We start from the raw sequence: 15,998 nt of genomic DNA, 5'->3' as shown, positions 1-15,998 counted from the left end.
TATAACTAATCTTTATATAAAAAGTAACGACACAAGTTAATCTTGTGTTTGATTGCACGAATGCAATTAGTGTAGGTGTAAATATAATTTTTTATTGCTCTTGTCCGTTTATTACACAATTGACAGCAAATGACTTCAACTATTGATTGAAGAAATTACGGACCGAGACTAATCTCTTTTACATTTCCACAGTGTGGAAAGGAAAGGACGGTGACTGATAGTTTGATTATTTGCTCTTGCCTGTGCGTGCACACACAGAGCGAGACACACACACAATGGGGAATTATGATTGTAAAACAGCCGTCAAATCTTCAACTTATATATTTGTGGTGTTTTCTGAGATTGTGAGACACGTAAAAATAATCCAAAAATAAATGTGCAGCACCTGTTTAAAGTTATGCAATTCATAATATTAACATGAGTGTTAATATTATTGAACAGTGCTCATTAGTCAGGTGCTGATACTATGAGGGATAAGGTAAATATATTCAAATAGAAGCACCAACCAAAACACATCTCCATGAACACACGAACAATGTCATTACCAAAGAGAGCAGAGAAATCACACCCAGCTCCATATTGTGTATGTGGATAGATATCAGGCTCATAAACATCAGAATTTAATATCAAAACTTAACAAATCAAAAATATTAAGAACAAATCTGTGAATAAAATAATACAACAGCACCAGACTGGGTAACAACGAGTGAAGGAACATTGAATTCATCACCTCATTCCATATTGCCCTCCAGAATATTCACTACCTCAGGAATAAGTCTGGTGCTGGCCTGCACTGTGACTAAATCTTACCAATTGGTGCTCCCAGTGCAGAATCTCGGCCGACTCTCACTGGGTTGTGAAGATCAGAGGGACTCATTGGGTTTCACTGGGCAGCTGTCTGTGCCGCACCTCATGTGGAGAGCTGATCGTAAAAGTCGGGAAATGCTCGATCCCAGATCTAACAGCTGTTGTCCTGATGGGGGAGAAGGGACTTGATATCACATTCAACAAGACGCCGTTTTATCATTCTCATTATAATATTTCAGTCTAACCTTCCTATTAATATATTTATTACAGAGCGTCAGAATCTTGGAACGCCTCTTACCACCATGGCTGAAGGTCCAAACAGGGGAGAAGATCCAACATCATCAACAAGAAAGGGAATAGACACCGGTAGGTTCAGAACAATCTTTAAAATATCAAATGTGTCCTGATAAAGGGTCAAGATCACGAACAAGATCCTGTTGCTCACACAGGAAGAAGAAACCGAGCATATGGTGTGTCGATAGAAGAAAGTGAGTGACCATCTCGTGGGGCAGTGCAGTCACAGGTGGAGGGATCTCAGTAGTGGAACTGGCAATAGACACCTGATATTATGGAATGTAAGGTGGATAGAAACAGTGAATCAGATTGGTCTTCCTGAGTAACAATGTGAAACCAGGGATCATTGGGGGAGGGGTGAGAGGCAGGTAAGGCACAGGAATAGGAGAGCGAGAGTGGTGGGAGATTCTATTGTCAGGGGAATAGACAGACTCTTCTGCAGCCCTGAGCAGGTCCAAATTGTAAGTTGCCTCCATGGTGCCACAAGGAAGTACTTCCTGCAACAGGTGTGACCATCTCTGGGAAGGAAAGGAGAGCGGTAAATATTCTTAGTCGGAGCCAATAACACGGTTAGAAATACGTTTATACAGAGAATATTAGAATTTGAGCACGAGACTGAAAAACAAGGCCTCAAGTTGGTGATCTCCGAATTGTTTTGCACTGGGCCGCTTACTCAGGACAATATGAGGCAGGTCAATGTGCGGCTGCAGGGCTGGAGCAGGAGGGAATGGTTCATGCTCTTGGGACGGTGAGCGGCGGGAGAGAGCGAGACCAGAGCGGAGATATAAACAGCGCGGAGAGAGCGAGAGTCCAGTCGGTGAGCGGCGGGAGAGAGCGAGACCAGAGCGGAGATATAAAAAGCGCGGAGAGAGCGAGAGTTCAGTCGGTGAGCGGCGGGAGAGAGCGAGACCAGAGCGGGGATATAAACAGCGCGGAGAGAGCGAGACCAGAGCTCACTCTGAGAGCGAGACTCTGAGACCAGCGGCAGTTCGGGGTGACGTCACCAGTCAGAAAGTGACGAGGCACAGGGGAGGCAGCTGATTGGTGAGTAGGTTCAGGTGAGTATTTCTACCATTTTACTGTAAGCAAAGTAATAAGAAAGGGAAGATCTGCAGGTTTTATAGCAGATAGTGTTTTTTTTTATATAGTGAACCTAGGTCCCTAGTATAGTTAACATTTTCTAATTTCAACGTAATTTAAAAGGGGTAACTAAGCTAAGGCAAGTCATGGCAGCAGACCTCGCACCCGTGATATGCTCCTCCTGCAAGATGTGGGAAGTCATGGACACTACCAGTGTCCCTGCCAACCATGTGTGCGGGAAGTGTGTCCACCTGCAGGTACTGACCGATCGTATCTCGGAGCTGGAGCTGCGGGTGGACTCACTGTGGAGCATCCGCGATGCAGAGAAACTCGTGGATAGCACGTTTAGCGAGTTGATCACACCGCAGGTAAAGGGTATACAGGCAGGAAGTGAATGGGTGACGACCAGGAAGAGTAAGAGTTGCAGGCAGGTAGTGCAGGGGTCCCCTGTGGCCATCCCCCTCTCAAACAGATATGCCACTTTGGATGCTGTTGGGGGGGGATGACTTATCAGGGGAAGGCAGCAGCAGCCAACTTCCTGGCACCACGGGTAGCTCTGCTGCACAGGCTGGGAGGAAAAAGAGTGGCAGAGCTTTAGTGATAGGGGACTCAATTTTAAGGGGAATAGACAGGCGTTTCTGCGGCCGCAACCGAGACTCCAGGATGGTGTGTTGCCTCCCTGGTGCAAGGATCAAGGATGTCTCGGAGCGGCTACAGAACATTTTGGAGGGGGAGGGCAAACAGCCAGCTGTCGTGGTGCACATAGGCACCAACGATATAGGTAAAAAAGGGGATGAGGTCCTAAAAGCAGAATATAGGGAGTTAGGAGGTAAATTAAAAAATAGGACCTCAAAGGTAGTAATCTCAGGATTGCTGCCAGTGCCACGTGCTAGTCAGAGTAGAAATAGGAGGATATTTCAAATGAATACGAGACAAGAGGAATGGTGCAAGGGGGAGGGATTCAAATTCCTGGGACACTGGAAACGGTTCTGGGGGAGTTGGGACCAGTACAAACCGGATGGTCTGCACCTGGGCAGGGCCGGGACCGCTGTCCTAGGAGGAGTGTTTGCTAGTGCTGTTGGGGAGGGTTTAAACTAAAGTGGCAGGGGGTTGGGAACCTGAGCAGGGTGAGAGAGGAAAGCGTAACAGGAAGGGACAGAAGGTATGGAGTAATAGGTAAAGTGTTAAAAAAGGAAAAAGCAGGAACTAAGCGTCACAAAACAGATTTGAAAGTTCTTTATCTGAATGCACGTAGCATTCGTAATAAAATGGACGAGTTAACGGCACAAATAACTACGTATGGGTATGATCTTGTGGCCATTACATAAAGATGGCTGCAGGGTGACAACGACTGGGAATTAAATATGCCAGGGTATTTAACAATCAGGAAGGACAGGCAGGAAGGAAGGGGAGGTGGGGTGGCTATGTTAATAAAGGAAGGAATCACTGTAATACAGAGAAATGATATTGGGACAAAGCATCAAGATAATGAAACAGTTTGGGTGGAGATAAGGAATAATAAGGGAAAAAAAACATTAGTGGGCGTAGTATATAGGCCTCCTAATAGTTGCAACTCTGCTGGAAGAAGTATTAATCAGGAGATAGTCGGGGCATGTAATAAGGGAACAGCCATAATTATGGGGGATTTTAATTATCATATTAACTGGACAAATCAAATTGGGCAGAGCAGCCTTGAGGACGAGTTCATTGAGTGCATCAGGAATGGATTTCTTGAGCAGTATGTAAATGATCCTACAAGGGGGCAGGCAACCTTGGACCTGGTCCTGTGTAATGAGTCAGGATTAATTAATAATGTCCTAGTTAAGGATCCCCTTGGAACGAGCGACCACAACATGGTTGAATTCCATATCCAATTAGAGGGTGAGAAGGTTGATTCTCAAACAAGCGTACTGAGCTTGAATAAAGGAGACTATGATGGTATGAGAGCGGAATTGGTTAAAGTGGACTGGGAAAATAGATTAAAGGGTAAGACGGTACATGAGCAGTGGTGTTCATTTAGGGAGTTATTTTACAACTTTCAAAATAAATATATTCCACTGAGGAAAAAAGGGTGTAAAAGAAATGACAGCCACCCGTGGCTAAGTAAAGAAATCAAGGATAGTATCCGACTAAAAACAAGGACATATAAGGTAGCCAAACTTAGTGGGAGGATAGAAGATTGGGAATTCTTCAAAAGACAGCAAAAAGTAACTAAAGGATTGATTAAGAAAGGGAAGTTAGATTATGAAAAGAAATTAGCAAAAAATATAAAAACAGATAGCAAGAGTTTCTATAGTTATATAAAAAGAAAAAGGGTGGCTAAGGCAAACATAGGTCCCTTAGAGGATGAGACCGGGAAATTAATGGTGGGAAACATGGAGATGGCAAAAATGCTGAACAAATATTTTGTTTCAGTCTTTACAGTAGAGGACACTAAGAATATCCCAACACTGGACAAACAGGGGACTCTCGGGGGGGAGGAGCTAAATACGATTAAAATCACTCAGGAGATGGTACTCAGTAAAATAATGGGACTCAAGGCGGATAAATCCCCTGGACCTGATGGCTTCCATCCTAGGGTCTTGAGGGAAGTGGCAGTAGGGATTGTGGATGCTTTGGTGATAGTTTTCCAAAATTCCCTGGACTCAGGAGAGGTCCCGGCAGATTGGAAAACTGCTAATGTAACACCGTTATTTAAAAAGGGTAGTAGGCAGAAGGCTGGAAATTATAGGCCAGTTAGCTTAACATCTGTGGTGGGTAAAATTTTGGAGTCTATTATTAAGGAGACAGTAACGGAACATTTAGATAAGCATAATTTAATAGGACAAAGTCAGCATGGCTTTATGAAGGGGAAGTGATGTCTGACAAATTTGCTTGAGTTCTTCGAGGATATAACGTATAGGGTGGATAAAGGGGAACCAGTGGACATAGTGTATTTAGACTTCCAGAAGGCATTCGACAAGGTGCCACATAAAAGATTATTACTTAAGATAAAAAATCACGGGATTGGGGGTAATATTCTGGCATGGGTGGAGGATTGGTTATCGAACAGGAAGCAGAGAGTTGGGATAAATGGTTCATTTTCGGACTGGCAACCAGTAACCAGTGGTGTTCCACAGGGGTCGGTGCTGGGTCCCCAACTCTTTACATTCTATATTAACGATTTGGAGGAGGGGACCGAGTGCAACATATCAAAATTTGCAGATGATACAAAGATGGGAGGGAAAGTAGAGAGTGAGGAGGACATAAAAAACCTGCAAGGGGATATAGACAGGCTGGGTGAGTGGGCGGAGATTTGGCAGATGCAATATAATATTGGAAAATGTGAGGTTATGCACTTTGGCAGGAAAAATCAGAGAGCAAGTTATTTTATTAATGGCGAGAGACTGGAAAGTACTGCAGTACAAAGGGATCTGGGGGTCCTAGTGCAAGAAAATCAAAAAGTTGGTATGCAGGTGCAGCAGGTGATCAAGAAAGCCAACGGAATGTTGGCTTTTATTGCTAGGGGGATAGAATATAAAAACAAGGAGGTATTGCTGCAGTTATATAAGGTATTGGTGAGACCACACCTGGAATACTGCATACAGTTTTGGTCTCCATACTTAAGAAAAGACATACTTGCTCTCGAGGCAGTACAAAGAAGGTTCACTCGGTTAATCCCGGGGATGAGGGGGCGGACATATGAGGAGAGGTTGAGTAGATTGGGACTCTACTCATTGGAGTTCAGAAGAATGAGAGGCGATCTTATTGAAACATATAAGATTGTGAAGGGTCTTGATCGTGTGGATGCAGTAAGGATGTTCCCAAAGATGGGTGAAACTAGAACTAGGGGGCATAATCTTAGAATAAGGGGCTGCTCTTTCAAAACTGAGATGAGGAGAAACTTCTTCACTCAGAGGGTGGTAGGTCTGTGGAATTTGCTGCCCCAGGAAGCTGTGGAAGCTACATCATTAGATAAATTTAAAACAGAAATAGACAGTTTCCTAGAAGTAAAGGGAATTAGGGGTTATGGGGAGCGGGCAGGAAATTGGACATGAAGCTGAGTTCGGATCGGTCGATGCCCTGTGGGTGGCGGAGAGGGCCCAGGGGCTGTGTGGCCGGGTCCTGCTCCGACTTCTTGTGTTCTTTAGATTTGTGGTTGGGATCAGATCAGCCATGATCTTATTGAATGGCGGAGCAGGCTCGAGGGGCCGATTGGCCTACTCCTGCTCCAATTTCTTATGTTCTTATGTTCTTATGACACTAGGGTGAGTTCAGGACGAAGGGTAGGGACGGTTACGATCTGAACCAACCAGCCAAAACGGATTGACAGAATGGGTATAGGGAGCAGTGGGAGGGTTTCACCTGATAGGACTGGAGCGTGTGAAATATCCGGATCTGAGATTAGAGAGTGGAAATAATACAACTGTTGGAGCAGGAACAGAAGATTGATGAAATAGTGAAAAGTTACTCGCAGGAAAAAAGGAAGGAGGTTTTTGAAGTAGTGACAGAAGAAGTAACTTGATATTAAAAAAAGAAAAAAAAAACGAGAACTGGTCAACAGTCCAATGAATTGGAGTTCAGATTGTGTGTTATGTCTGTGAATCTACAAATCATTCCAAGCACGTTTGGAAAGTCAGAATCATGAGAGATGTGTTCTCGTGTCGCAAAGACAGGGCTGGAGTTGATGAACTTTTGGGTAGATACAAAATATTTCAGTCAGTTTCTAAAAATGATGGCAGATGTGCAAATGTTGGTTTCAAAGCATCAAAGTATCACAGTATCAAACTGTCTACAGTAAAATTATTCAATACAAAGGCGTCGATACAGCATCTTCAGCGAGCCATATTTCGAGACAATTTTAGGGAAGGATTTGGTTGTGAATTTAATTGCCGAGCTGGATATGCCACTGAGCTCAGAGATAACGCAACCGAGGCTTTTAAAGGAATTCAGAGAGCAGATAGGAGGGACTATGACCACAATTTTTCAAAACTCACAAATTTTGATAACACAATTGTTGACGAAAATGTCCAGGTGGACTGAAAGAGACTAAGTAATGTCTGTGTTAAAACAAGGAGAATGTGTCAATCAGATAGCAGTGGTTGTTGGTGGCCAATCATCTCAGCCCCAGGACATTGCTGCAGGAGTTCCTCGGAGCAGTGTCCTGGGCCAAGCATCTTCAGCGGCTTCATCAATAAACTTCCCTCCATTATAAGGTCAGAAATGTGGATGTTCGCTGATGATTGCACAGTGTTCAGTTCCATTCGCAACCCTTCAAATAATGAAGCAGTCCGAGCCCGTATGCAGCATGACCTGGACAACATCCAGGCTTGGGCTGACAAGTTGCAAGTAACATTCGCGCCAGACAAGTGCCAGGCAATGACCATCTCCAACAAGAGACCGTCTAACCACCTCCCGTTGACATTCAACGGCATTACCATCGCCGAATCCCCCACCATCAACATCCTGGGGGTCATTATTGACCAGAAACTTAACTGGACCAGCCATATAAATAATGTGGCTGCAAGAGCAGGTCAGAGGCTGGGTATTCTGCGGCGAGTGACTCACCTCCTGACTCCCCAAAGCCTTTCCGCCATCTACAAGGCACAAGTCAGGAGTGTGATGGAATACTCCACACTTGCCTGGATGACTGCAGCTCCAACAACACTCAAGAAGCTCGACACCATCCAGCACAAAGCAGCCCGCTTGATTGGCACCCCATCCACCACCCGAAACATTCACTCCCTTCACAACCGGCGCACAGTGGCTGCAGTGGCTCCATTCACAGGATGCACTGCAGCAACTCGCCAAGGCTTCTTCGACAGCACCTCCCAAACCCGAGACCTCTACCACCTAGAAGGACAAGAGCCGCAGGTACATGGGAACAACACCACCTGCACGTTCCCCTCCAAGTCATACACCATCCCGACTTGGAAATATTTCGCCTTTCCTTCATCGTCGCTGGGTCAAAATCCTGGAACTCCCTTCCTAACAGCACTGTGAGAGAACCTTCACCACACGGACTGCAGCGGTTAAAGATGGCGTCTCACTACCACCTTCTCAAGGGCAATTAGGGATTGGCAATAAATGCTGGCTCGCCAGCGACGTCCACGTCCCAAGAAGGAATTTAAAAAAAGATAACTCGAGACTAATTAGTCCACGTCATTTGTGGACAAACCCCTCGAATCTGAAATTTCACGTCGAATTATTTAGCATTTAAGATTCAGTGAAGGCTGCAACGGCTAACTGTAGCATTTGACATTGTATTTGACAAATTTGATACAGCCGTGTTGAGACGAAAATATATCGGTCAATGGATTGTAACACATGCGGCATATATGGGTTTTCAGAAGGTATTTGATAACGTGGCTCACAGGAGGCGTCAGCCGTTTGGTATCAGAGGAAATGACGCCGCCCGGATGGAAGGTCGATAATGTGATAATTTTCTCCATTGTTGTTCACAGACCGAACACTGCGATCACTGAGTTCTTGACAAAGTCTAAAGGTTACCAACTGATCCAGTTGACGAAATTCTACCGGGACAGACTGGAACAGGCAGCTGAAGCAGGGGTGGACGGAGTCAGTTCGTTGTCAACATACGAGAGGCATTTCAGTGGACAAGAACATCAGGTAAGTGGGAGGGACATGGGATCAATTTGGATGATTTAAACATCACAAAACGAATAGACGATCAGATCTTAGAATCATCGAAGGTAACAGAAGAGAAACAGACCAAACTGGAAATAAATGGTTCAAACTGCAATTATTGTGAATCTGAAAAATGAAAGAAAGAGGTGAAAATACCCAACGGATTGGTCAGTATCTGGACAAAGGACAGGGTGACGGTTCAGTTATAACTCTAGTGTGGACTGAAAACAAAGTGAAACAGTTTTAGTGGAACTGGGAAAAGGACAGAACAGAGGCGACAAACAGGAGTTAGTGGGAATGTCATTCTTTCACTGACCTGGAATCTATTTCAGGATATCAAGGAATTGAGAGATGACAAAAAATATCTGCGGAGTTAAGGAGAGACATTTCAAGAACAAAAATGTTAAAATGATTGAATGTATCAAACCCGAACACGGAAACTGATCAAACAAACTGTGGAGAGCGCGAAACCGAGGCCGTGCGGGGTTTTGTTCTGCCCCATTCATCACCGGGGGTTAATTCTGCCTTCAGCGGACTCACAATCCGGGCAGTGGAACTTGCGGTGGAGCGTCACTCCCCGGCAGAGCACTTTCGGAAATTGCAGGCAATCAGCCCATAATATTCTGTCAATTACTTTTAATAGTATCGAAGTAAATGGAAGTGAAAATGGAGGACGGTGTGTAATGGACGGTCGATCTGACACCACCTGCTGAAGGTGGAAATCTTGGCAACCGAGTCATCGAATCATAGAAAAGAGGAGCAGGAGTAGGCCATTCGGCCCTTCGAGCCTGCTCTGCCTTTCAATATGATCATGGCTGATCGTCTATCTCAATATCATATTCCCGTTTGTAGAAGTTTTTACAGTCCGCTTTTATGTTCCTTGCATGTTCTCTCTCATTCTCTATTTTTCCCTCTTAATCAATCTCTTGTCCCTTTTTTGATCCGTTCAAAACTGCTCCCAATCCTCATGCTTGCTGCATTTTCTGGCAAATTGATATGACTCCACTTTGCATCGCATCCTAGCCTTAACTTATTTTGTTAGCCATGGTTGCGGCTCTTGTCCTTCTGTGTTTTTGTGCCAGAATGGAATGGAAAACTGTTGCGATTCATGCATTCGTTCCTAAAATGTTAGCCATTGCCTATCCACCATCATGCCTTTTAATGAAGGTCCCAAATCTATCATAGCCAACTCACTCCTCATACCTTCGATTTAGTACCCGAGTTTCGGATTGCACTCCTTCACTTTCTATCTTAATGAAGAATTCTATCATGTTACAGTTACTCTCCTTTAAAGGACCCCGCACAACAATGTTTTCAATTAACCGCTTCTCAATGCACCATACCCAATCTAGAATAGCCTGTTCCCGAATTGCCTGCTCAACATATTGGTTTGAAAAACCATCTCGTACACACTCCAGTAATTAATGCCCCGCAGTATTATTGCTAATTTGGATTGGCCAGTATATATGTAGGTGAAAGTCAGCCATGATTAAGTTGGGATTCAGGGATATGGCGTAAAGATGTCTTCAGGTGATTGAGGGATATGGGAGGTCGTTGTGGATTGAGGAATTTTTTTTTGATGTGTGTAGTTGGGGTTGAGTGATAAGGGGAGAAGGTGTATAGGTGGGATTGAGGGATATGACGATATTGTGGGTAGGTGGGGTTGACGGATATGGTGAGGGGGTGGGTAAGTGGTAATAATGGATATAGTGAGAAGGTGGTTGGGTGTGTTTGAGTGATCTGTGGAGATGGTGCGTCGGTGAGTTTGTGGGATACGGAGAGAAGGTAGTTAGTTTGGCTTTGAGGGCTATGCTGAGAAGTTGCGTAGGTGGAATTGAGGGATATAGGGAGAAGTTGGGTGAGTAGTTGGGGATTGAACGATATGGCGTGAAGGTGGTTGTGTGGGACATGGGTCGAAGGTTGGAATGTGGGTTTGAGAGATTTTTTGAAAAGGTGGGTAGGTGAGTTTAGGCATATGGTGAGTCGATGGATATGTGTGGATTGAGGAATATTTGGAGAAGATGGGTAAGTATGAGTGAGGAATATGAAGAGAAGGCGGTTAGGTGGGGATTGAGGTATATGGTGCGAAGACGTGTAGGTGGTGATTGAGGGATGTTGTGAGAATGTGGGTAGGTGGGGTTGAGTGTTATGGGGATAAGTTGTGCAGCTCTGGTTTGATGAACATGGGGAGGTGTTTAGGTGGTATTGAGAGATATGTTGGGAAGTTGTTTAGGTGGGGTTGAGGAATAAGGTGATAATGTGGGTCGGTGGGGATTGAGGTATTTGGGGGTAAGAAAGGTAGGTGGGGATTGAGGGATATGGGGGATCATTGGTAGTTGGGAATTGAGGGATTTTGACTGAAGGTGGGTAGGTGTAGTTGAGTGAAATGGGGAGAAGATGGATAGGCGGGGTGGACGTATATGGTGAGGAGTTGGTTAAGTGTGATTTTGGGAAATATTAATGAAGGGGGTAGGTTATGATTGAGAGATATTGTGAGAAGGTGGTTCGGTGGGTTAGAGTGATCTTGGGAAATGGATGGTAGGAGGGAGTGAGAGATATGGGGAGAAGATGGGTAGCCGTGTGTCAGGGAGATGTGGAGATGGTGATTAGGTGGAGTTTGAATGAAATGTGGAGAATGTGTTTAAGTGGGGATTGATGGATATTGTGTGAATGTGTGTCGGTGGGGTTGAGTGATATGGGGAGAATTTCGGTAGGTGGGGTTGATGGATATGGTGAGAAGGTGGTAAGTTTTGTTGAGGGATATCGTGAGAAGGTTTTGGGTGGTTGTGTTGAATGAAAAGGGTAGATAATTGGTAGGTGGGAGTCTCTCTCTCTTTCCCTGTCCCTCTCCCTATACCCCTCACTCTCTCTCTCTCTGTCACCCTCCTCGCTCTCTGCTCGTGCTCTCCCTCTGCTCTCTATCTCACCCCTTCCTCTCTCCCTCTCTCTCTCGGCCTCTCTCTCTCTGTGTCTGTCGCACTCTCCTCGCTCTCACCCTTTACTCCATATCTCTCCCCCTTCTCCTCCCTCTCTCTCTCTTTCTCTCTCTTCCCCATTTCTCAATATTTCACTTCCGTTTTTCTGTCTCCATTGTTTCTCTCGCTTTCTGTCTTTTTCTCCATCTGTCTGTCTCTTTCTTTCTCCCTCACCCCCACTATCTCTCTGTCCTTATTATTCAGATTCTCACAGTCTGTCTGCCTGTCTCTCTGTCACACTCCCCACCCCCTCCTCATTCTCCCTCTCGGTGTCTCTCTGCCTCTGCACTGTGTCTCCCTCTTTCGTTCTTCACTCTCTCCTCTCATTCTCTCGCTCTACTCTCCATATCTCTCCCTCTCCACCTCTAATCTCCACCTCTCTCAGTCAGTAACTCTCTCCCTTTCTATATATCTCACCTTCAATTTCAAGCTTCCCTTGTACTCGTTCTCTTTGCTACTGCCAGGACACTCTGTGCCACGACACTCTCTGCCACTACACTCTCTGACCCATCCACATCTCTCTGTCTCTCTCTCTGTCTCTTTCCCTAAACTCTCTAACTCTGTCCCTTTCTCTCCCTCTGACTCTCTCACTCTGAATCTTTCCGTCTGATGCTCTCTCTTTCCTAGTCACTCAACCTCCACTCTCTTTCTCACTCTCTTTCTTTCTCCGTCTCTCTACATCTACCCTACTCTCTCTGTCTCTACTCGCTCTCTCTCTGTCTCCCTCCATCTACACTCTCTGATCCATCCCCGTCTCTCCCTCTCTTTATTCCTCCCTCCGCCCTCTCTGTTTGTCTGTTTCTCCCTCTGTTTGTGTCTTTCATTCTTTCGCCCCCACCATCTCTCTGTCTCTATAATTCTCTCTCTCTCTCTCTCCATGTGTCTCTCTCTCTGCTGATTCTCTGCCTTTCTATCACTATCTCTCTGTCTCCCTCTCCATCGCTCTCTCTCTCTCCCACAATTCGTCTCTCTCTTTCTCTCTCTCCATCTCCCTCTGAGTCTCACTCTCTTTCCCTCAGCTATCTCTCCCTCTATACTCGTCTCTCCCTCTATCCTCGTCTCTCCCTCTCTGTCTGTCTCCCTTTCGGCCTCTCCTATTTATCTCTATTTATTGCTCTCTTCTCTCTGTTTCTATCTCTCTTTGTCACATGTCTGTCTCTCTCGTTCTCTCTCACGAACTATATCTCTATGTCTTCATTTTTCTCTCTCCCTCCCTCTACCTTTTTGCTTATGTCACCCTTTCTCTTGCCCCTTTCTCTGTCTCTCTTTGCTCTGACACTGCTGGTCAGCAGTGTCGCCTGCTGAAGATTGTGGTTGGTGATGACATTGACCAGGAACGTCGGAACAGGAGTCGGCATTTTGATCCCTGGAGCCTGTTGCGCCATTCAATGGCATCATGGCGGATCTCTGACCGAACTTAATTTACCCGCCTTAACCCCAATATTAACAGAGTTAAGAAAAATCTATCAACCTCAGAATTATAATTAACAATTGAGCTAACACCAACTTCCGTTTGCAGAAGAGAGTTCCAAATATCTCCCACCCTTTGCGTGTAGAAGTGTTTCATAACTTCACTCCTGAAAGTTCTGGCTCTAATTTTTAGGCTGAGACCCATAGTCCTGGACTCCCCAACCAGCGGACATAGTTTCTCGCTGCCTTCCCTATCAGTTCCCCTTAATAGCTTGAAAAATTCGAACAAATCAACCCTTAATCTTGCAAATTCCAGAGAATGCAACCCTAGTTTGTGTAATCTATCATCATTATTTAACCCTTGATGTCCAGGTATCATTCCAGCAAATACAAAGTCCAAAATGAGTTTTAACAGCTCGGTAAGTTTTAATTACTGCCAATCAAGTAAAGATGAACTTTTATAAACGAGGACTCTCATATCACTCCTTATTGTATTAGTTTTTTGGTGGTTGAAGAAGAATGAAAATTACAATATTAATTTTTAAACGTTTTCCTTCTGTCTCATTAATTTAATTCAATTATTTCGTTGGTTTTTGATTTTAGAAAAAAATTACAATACCATACAGAATGCAAACTTTAAAGGAATGAAGTCTGCTTGATTGTTTGAGCAATGCAGCCTAATTCTGTGGGCGGGACGTCTCGTCCTTACCGAATTTGTGTTCGTGTCTTCTCCTCACACACCTTTCCAGCTACGCGGCAAATCACGCTGCTCAGAGGCTGGGTTGATAGAGCACAATTTTTGTAAAGTTCAAATTCAAGCAATTCATCGCCACAGAGCCTAGAGTCAGTATTTTTGTTAATTTAATTCGCATGAGCTGCAGTGAGTGTTGCCTCGCCGCTCGCAGCGACTTCAGGCCCAATGTCTCCTGCCGCTCTGCCAATTTCCTAACCAGGTCAATCATTTTCCCTCAATTCCATCAGCTTCAACTTTAGCTAACAGTCTCTTCTGAGGGACTTTATCGAATGCCTTTTGGAAGTCCATAGAAACAAATTCCATAGACATTCCCCTGTCCACTACTTTAGTCACCTCTTTGAAACAAAATCTATGCTGGCTCTTTCGATCAGCTGAAAATTTTCAATGTGTTCAGTCACTATCCTTAATTAGAGACTCGAGTAATTTCTCGAAAACAGATGTTTGGCGAACTGGTCTATAATTCCCTGGTTTCCTTCTATCACCTTTCTTAAATAGTGGAGTGACATGTACAGTTTTCCAATTTAGATCAATGTTCGTACACCGTTAGGCTGTTCATTAAATCTGGCCCATTGCTCATTATTAATTCTACCTTGGCCTGCCTCCTTGTTTCTCCTCGGTCATATTGTTGCAGAAAGTTTTCCTGTACATACTCAAGAAATTCGTTACCTTTCTGACATGAGCTCGTCTGTTTATCCCAATCTATATGAAAGTTAAAATCGATCCCCATATAAACCACTCTGCCTTTGCTACATGCTTGTCTAATCTCCCCATTTATACATTCTGCCGCTTCACAGCTGCTACAGGGGTTCTATACACAACTCCCACTTTGGGATTAAATCGTTTTCTATTTCCTAATTCTACGCATAAAGTTCCCACTGACTGCCTACCTCTCGTTATATCATCTCTTATCAATGAATAAATTTCATCCTTAATCACTCACTATACTCCTCCCCCTCTACCAGTTCTCCTATCCTTCCTATAGACCTTATAACCTGGTATATTCAGTTCCCATTCCTGACTGTTGTGCAGCCATGCCTCACTAATGGCTACCATTTCGTACCCTGTAGGTTGAATTTGTGCCCACATTTCATTCAATTTGTTGCTTATACTTCATGCGTTTGTATAAAGAACGCTTATTTGGGCCACACACCCTGCCCATATTGTAATATTGTATTTCTCACACATTCCTTATTTCTCTCTCCAGATTGAATTACTTTTCATCAATCAGTATTGTAACACACATATTCCTTATTTCTCTCTCCAGATTTAATTACTTTTCATCTTTCAGTTTTTCCTTTTCATGGCGTGCTGAAAGCATAATTTCTGACTATCATTCTACGCTCTTCCTTTTTGTTCCAGAATTGTTATTTATATTACTTTTCCAACTGAGCTCTAGACCCAATTACAAATTTAAAGCCGTATTTATTCTTAACGCTGGAACCCTGGTGCCAGCCCGGGTCACGTGGAGCCGGTCCCAACGGTACAATTCCATCGTGTCCTAGTACAGGTGCCAGTGTCCCACGAAATGGAACCTCTCCTTCCCACACCACTCCTTCATCCATGTGTTCTCCTCCCTAATCTGCTTATCCCTACGACTATTTGCACGTGGCTTAGGTAATAATCCAGAGATTATAACCCTTGTGTGTCTGTTCTTTTTAAAATTTTGCTCTTGAAACGCTCACTTTATGGACTGTCATCACCTCTCTCATGGCTGGAATGTGATCTCCTCTCTCAGTGTCTGGACTTTGATCTCTCTCAGTGTCTGGACTGCAATACCCTCTCAGCAATTGGACTGTGATCACCTCTCTCAGTGTTGGGACTCTGATCTCCTCTCTCACTGACCGGACTGAGATCGCCTCTCTCCGTGTCTGGACTGTGATCTCCTCTCTCAGTGCTTGGATTGTGAGCACATCTCTCAGATTCTGGACTGTGATCTCCTCTCTCAGTGCTTGGATTGTGAACACATCTCTCAGATTCTGGACTGTGATCTCCTCTCTCAGTGCTTGGATTGTGAACACATCTCTCAGATTCTGGGCTGTGATCTCCTCTCT

General features: G+C 44.5%; 2 long non-coding RNA genes across 14 annotated transcripts in view; one reads left to right on the top strand and one right to left on the bottom strand.

Moving 5' to 3' along the window:
• Positions 1–15,998, bottom strand: part of LOC137312864 (uncharacterized) — a 1,008,715-nt gene that overhangs the window by 127,572 nt on the left and 865,145 nt on the right. The gene's annotated exons all lie outside the window — the stretch shown is intronic.
• The window catches only part of LOC137312865 (uncharacterized), a 157,370-nt gene that overhangs the window by 57,369 nt on the left and 84,003 nt on the right, over positions 1–15,998 (top strand). For 11 of the 13 annotated variants that reach the window (XR_010960879.1, XR_010960871.1, XR_010960882.1 and 8 more), the window contains 2 exons: positions 1,078–1,173; positions 8,625–8,790. This is a non-coding gene — a long non-coding RNA (uncharacterized lncRNA). The remainder of the gene's footprint in view (positions 1–1,077; positions 1,174–8,624; positions 8,791–15,998) is intronic. The other 2 variants (XR_010960873.1, XR_010960874.1) reach the window with 1 other exon arrangement.

Source organism: Heptranchias perlo, unplaced genomic scaffold (assembly GCF_035084215.1).
Source record: "Heptranchias perlo isolate sHepPer1 unplaced genomic scaffold, sHepPer1.hap1 HAP1_SCAFFOLD_44, whole genome shotgun sequence".
Lineage (NCBI taxonomy): Eukaryota > Metazoa > Chordata > Chondrichthyes > Hexanchiformes > Hexanchidae > Heptranchias > Heptranchias perlo.
Note: the sequence above shows the minus strand (reverse complement) of the source record. Positions and strands in the feature narration are given on the sequence as shown.